Source organism: Juglans microcarpa x Juglans regia, chromosome 6D, assembly GCF_004785595.1.
Source record: "Juglans microcarpa x Juglans regia isolate MS1-56 chromosome 6D, Jm3101_v1.0, whole genome shotgun sequence".
NCBI classification, from domain to species: domain Eukaryota; kingdom Viridiplantae; phylum Streptophyta; class Magnoliopsida; order Fagales; family Juglandaceae; genus Juglans; species Juglans microcarpa x Juglans regia.
This window is the reverse complement of record NC_054604.1, coordinates 22893109-22898760: the sequence shown is the minus strand read 5'-3', so window position 1 is coordinate 22898760 and position 5652 is coordinate 22893109. Positions and strand designations below refer to the sequence as shown.

At 33.4% G+C, this 5652-nt stretch overlaps 1 long non-coding RNA gene across 1 annotated transcript; it reads right to left on the bottom strand.

Moving 5' to 3' along the window:
* Positions 1-4747: 4747 nt before the first annotated feature.
* Positions 4748-5339, bottom strand: LOC121235677. The gene is made up of 3 exons (XR_005934588.1): positions 5251-5339; positions 5049-5144; positions 4748-4942 (listed from the first exon to the last, which is right to left on the bottom strand). It is a non-coding gene; the product is annotated as an uncharacterized LOC121235677 (long non-coding RNA).
* Positions 5340-5652: the final 313 nt, after the last annotated feature.

Here is a 5652-nt window from a genome sequence, read left to right as displayed (position 1 = left end):
TAGCTTGGATTAGGCAAAGTTAAAAATTTGGTTAAAATCTCATATTTTGCCTTTTGCCTATTTCATTTAAGAGACATTATCACATTAGATTATCCATCTATTAGTCAAAATAATAAAAAAAATATTATTAATTTAATAATGTTATTTTTTTTTTCAAGTTAGGTCCTAATGTTTTCAGTTTTATTCCATAAACAAAAACTATGGGCAAACGCTGGTGATAAATCAAAATCTAGACTACCAAACCATATTTGCAGCAGCCAATTCTATCATATTAAGAGCACTCTCATTAGAATAGCTAAATTCAAATCCAAGTTTTAGCTAATATGACATGATTTATATTTGCCTATTTCATTCATATCTAATTTCCATATTGGATTATCTATATTTTCTTTATATAATAAATTAATAATAAAATAATACTAATTTATTTTTGTAAAATTTTAAAATTATTTAATTTTATTATATTATACCATTTTATTGATTATATGTTAATTAGTAATAATATTATAACTCTAAAAAGATTGCTGCAACCAAATCATGGTAAAAAGTAAGAAAGAAAATATTTTTTATTCTTTTTGGCCATGTTACAGGAACTATCAAATTTGACCCACAATACTAATTTAGTGCAGCAAAAATTCATCTCTTCTTATATTTGCATAATCCAATACAACACATTTTGAGACTCTATTAGCCAAACATCTCATTAAATTTGTATTTACGTAATCCAATAAGAATGCTCTAAGAGCGCTGGCATTGCAAAATTTGACTAGCTATCACTTTAGACGCCTGTCATTGGACTAGCTAGGATAAAGGAGCTAAGGCTTTGAGTTACAGTAAAGCCAAAGATAAAGTCATCTTTGGCATGTAGCACTAGTAGTGGGCTCAACAAACTTTGGCCAAAATTTACAAAGAAATTCACTTTTACAAATTTAACTAGCTACTTTCAACAACATCAAATAACAGCTCAACAAATATTTTACTATTATATTAAAATATTGATTTTGAACTGTTTATTTATTTTAATTCTAATTTTTATTTATTCTTGTAAATTTTTTATTTTAATTCTAGTAGATATTCTTTATTTATTTTACTTATAAATTTTTGTTATTTGAAAAACTAATGGGAATTTTACTTTTGGCGTATATTCTATTGTATTCATTGAGCTAGCAAGTGTTGCAAAACTGGAAATCATACTTAAGATTTTAATATATATATATATGAGAAATTATCTTGAAAGTTCATATTCAAAAAGTCATTATGATAGCCTGGGGTAGAAGCAAACAGTAAAAAATAATACATTTCTACTTGCGCGGGAGAGAAGCAAGCAGTGGAAATCTTATATTTTAGTCTAAAAAAAATATTTGATCAGCCCCTTTAGCTCAACAAATTTTGCTAGTGATATTAATCTAAAGCTAAAGTTACTATTCATTTGTTGAGCCTATTATTATACTTTAATTTGCACTTTAACTATTCTTTGGCTAAAATTTAATTTTATTGGGTCCAGTACTAGTTCACTAACTATTCACATGCCAAAGCATTATTTTAACAAAAAAAATTCGTTGTCTGTTTTCTTCCCTCCATTCTTCTCGACGCCCACCTTCCTCTCCCTCATCCCTTTGCCGAATCCTCTTTCCATTTTTTCTCTTTGTTTTTCTCTTCCCTCTACACCAGACCGAGACTCCCTCTCTGTCATTCTCTCGATTTTTCCTTTTCTTTTTCTCAGTTTCCTTTACGGGTGGTCTTCCTCTCTCTTATTCTCTTCCCTCTACACCAAACCGGTCTTCATCTCTCTCATTCTCTCCTTTTTCACCAGACCGAGACTCGCTCTCTCTCATTCTCTCCGTCCACCGAAAACCTAACACTGCTGAAACTTACACCGTGACTATGCCTTGTGGCTCATCTCGAATCCATGGGTACTCTCTCTCTCTCTCTCTCTCTCTCTCTCTAACTCGAATTAAGTTCCTAGAAATTTGAACTCTTTTATCAGAATCTGTTTTTTAACTTTTTTATTTATGTGTTCTTGTTTACCTAAGCGTTTTGTTTTTGTGGTTTTGTCAATCCTTACTTGGAAGCTTTGTGGTTCTTTTCTTCTCTAACATTTATTTTTCTTTGGCTTTGCGTTTGGTTTCTTTGAAAATGGAGTAATATAGATGAGATTGACGTTATGGGTCATGTGGTTTATGTTGTTTCATTTTTGCTATATGTTAAAAGTAGTTCGTGTTAACTGAGGCATCCAATAGCTGCATATTACTGGGCTTATGAGAGGCTCTTTTAGGTTCCTGGTCTTTGTGCAAAATGGAAAATTTCCTTATCTCAAAATATTGATGTGCATAACTCTGCTAAAGATTTTCCTCCGGATCCATCTAGATTGTTAATCTCAAATACATTTTGTTGGCTGGCCACTACAAGGAATTTGGCTTATTGCGGGAAGCGAGCTCACCGCAATTCCTCTGGTGTCTCGCAACAATCGAGTAGCAGCTGCGATATTCATCCATCGCTAATCGGTCGAGAGTAAAATGTCTGGTCAGACCAATTTTGGTGGTAACTACAAGGGGGCCGCAATTGATGCAGATGTTGCTGCCAATCTATCCCGCAGTAAAATTCAATGAATAGGTAGGGTTTGAAGGGCAATTACGACTGGGATGTCGTCGGGAAGTCATGAAATTTACGGTGAAATATTGGTCACCGCAAATGCAATCTTCAGCGAGGTTGGGTCACTGCAATTGCAAAAATATTTTGCCACCGACATATCCCGCAGCAATATGTTGATGCCCAATTTAGGACTGAATGGCTATTATGGTGAATGTTGGGGTGCCGCCATCATCAACTTACGTCGATACTAGGGGCACCGCAAAAGCCATCCCTTGCTGCGTGTTTGGGGCATGCCAAAAATAAAACCCATACCAACACGGCCATATATTTCTTACATCGGAATTCGTAAGGATTGGTTGCAGGGAGGGGTGAATCGCGTAGGGAATAATTTGTTTACAGCCTTTCAAATTCTGCAAATTAAAATTTGTGGGTATTTGCTCTACAAGAATTCCTAGAATCGGCGAGGAACAAACTTAGCAAATCAATGGGTTTACCAAGTGCCAGAAATATATCCATGGATTTATTTCTAGTTTTTCCAAAAGCCTCACTAATTGTTATTATGGCTGGAACTCATGATGATGAATCCAGGTAAGTGATCCTCAATCTCAACCCATTTCCGCCAATCATAGAATTATTATTGGAAATATTGAAGTACTGCAAATTTCATTATATCTATGTATATCTCAAATATATGTATCAATTGAATAGATTGCTCTGTATATCTCATTTCCTCTGTATATCTCAAATTTCATTATATGTATCAATTGAACAAAAACTCTAACAAATTTCATTATATCTCAAATTGCAATTTAATTATTCATTGATCAGATTCCTCTCCATCTAATTGGTACTCTGCCAAGCCTATATTTGAAGCCTTTTAATTTATTGTAGATTTTAATATAGCAAATAGACATCCATGTATAAATAAAAGATTGAATGTCAAGCTTGAATACAACCTTAAATAAAACGCCATATTTTTTACTTGCATTTTCATGTACATTGCCATCCAGTTTTCATACAACCTTGAATGAACATCACATTTACTTTCACATTTGGGAATTATAGTAGGTAGAAAGACTTAATATCATGCAAAATAAAGCTTAAATTCTTAAATACATACTACCACTAAACACATAAATATGGAGATGAAGCTTAATTTTCCTAAACACATAAAGCTAAATTTTCATCTAGATGAAAATTGGATTTGTTGTTAACATGGCTATACATTTTAACCTAGGAGTAAAGTATAGCTTTTGCATCTTGCATGCAGGCTCATTGGTGCATCAAAAATTGTCATGTCACTTTAATCAACCTCAAACGGCTTATGTCTACCTGCAAGTTAGATAAATTCGAACAATTAGCAATGGTTAACATTTCAGCACCCTGCATCACGTCTTTCAACAAATAACCAAGAATCTGTTAAATCTCCCATATCATAGAAAACTACCAAGCATGACAAGTAAAATTATTCTCAATATATAAAGAAAGAATGTATAAATATTTGGCAGCCTTGTTGATTTGAGCAGATTATTTATTCATCTAGCGATCGAGATATATATATATATATATACACACACACACACACACATACACGCATGTTTTCCTCCTTAATATTAGGAATAATATCTCTCATTGTTTTTTTGGTAAGTAAGGAACACTAGCAATTGCTAACAAGACATCCTCCAAGTTCCAGGTTTTAATATCACCAACCTAATACACCCAAACTCTCTTAACAATTGCTAACAAGACATGCAATTGGAAGGGGCTTTAAAACATACTTACAAAGTTAAAAAATAACCTTTAACAAAATGGAACACCAAGTTGTAGACCAACAAATATATGCCCATAACTCTATTTTTCTGTCATTCCAGCTAGAATAACCAACGTAAAAAACCTGCACTATTTTCTAAGACAACTACTAAACAAAATATGTGCATGCAAGCAAAAGTTAGCCTATGGTTCTTAACAAAATATCAAAAAACTCCCAGTGATGATGCCCATCCAGCTAAAGATTTCCTTGAGTGTCTCTATTAGACACTCCTTCAATTTCGTAATCATTCATTCTCTGGTCATAGAATTGTTGCCAAACCAGTAATTGTCTTACATCCCTTTTCAGTTTATCCAATTTTGTCTGGTACAACATTGCCTTATTTTTATGTTTCTCATTTTCTTGGGCTAGGTGCTCAAGTTGTGCCGACATATATGATGGTCTAGGCTCGGGTATAACTAAACCACCAAGTCCTCTTGCATAACCAGACCTATGCCCTAGCACATCTCTAAATATTTTATTAGCAGCCTCATTTGTGCGCTCCTCAGGCTCGATCTCATCTAACTTCTCAATCATCGTATTCTGAGAGCACGCACATGTCTTATATGAGTTATAATTAGGGGAAATAACTAACTCTTTATCTTATCTATGAATGGAACAATATAGTGATAAGTTAGAGAGCACACACATAGAGTGTTTATGTCATGGGAGTGACAAATGCTCCTTTCTTCTTTTACCATCTAGTTTCTTTATAGAAGTTTACCAAGTTTTTTGAGCTTGAACCCTTCAATCATATACATGAAAAAACAAATTATATTCTTTTGTAAACACACTAGCTATAAACCAATCAGTTTAGATCTTGATAATCAATAGAATATTACTAATATTACTATCTCTTGTATTAACCTCACAAATGACTTTCTGCCTGCTGTTTGGTTCACACGCTGCTTTTTCCTATTGACCTTATTTTGATTGGATATTTTTTGCAATATTAATAATGATAATGTTAACAATTATTAAAACAGAAACTCATTCCAATAACCTTTCATCAAATCAAATGTTATCTTATATTTTCAAACTTCTACCCGTCACTTGTTACCTTGAATTCGTCACTCCCCCATCTCTCACATAACTTTTTCCATACATCTGGTTCCACCAATGATGTTGTCTTTAGTAATTCCCATTGGTGTGTTGCACAGCCCATGTATATTTTATGAAACTGGTAGTGGAAGTCATTGAACTTTTTCCCAAGGTTCTTCTCGACCATCTCCCTATGATTCCTTTTGCTCCAA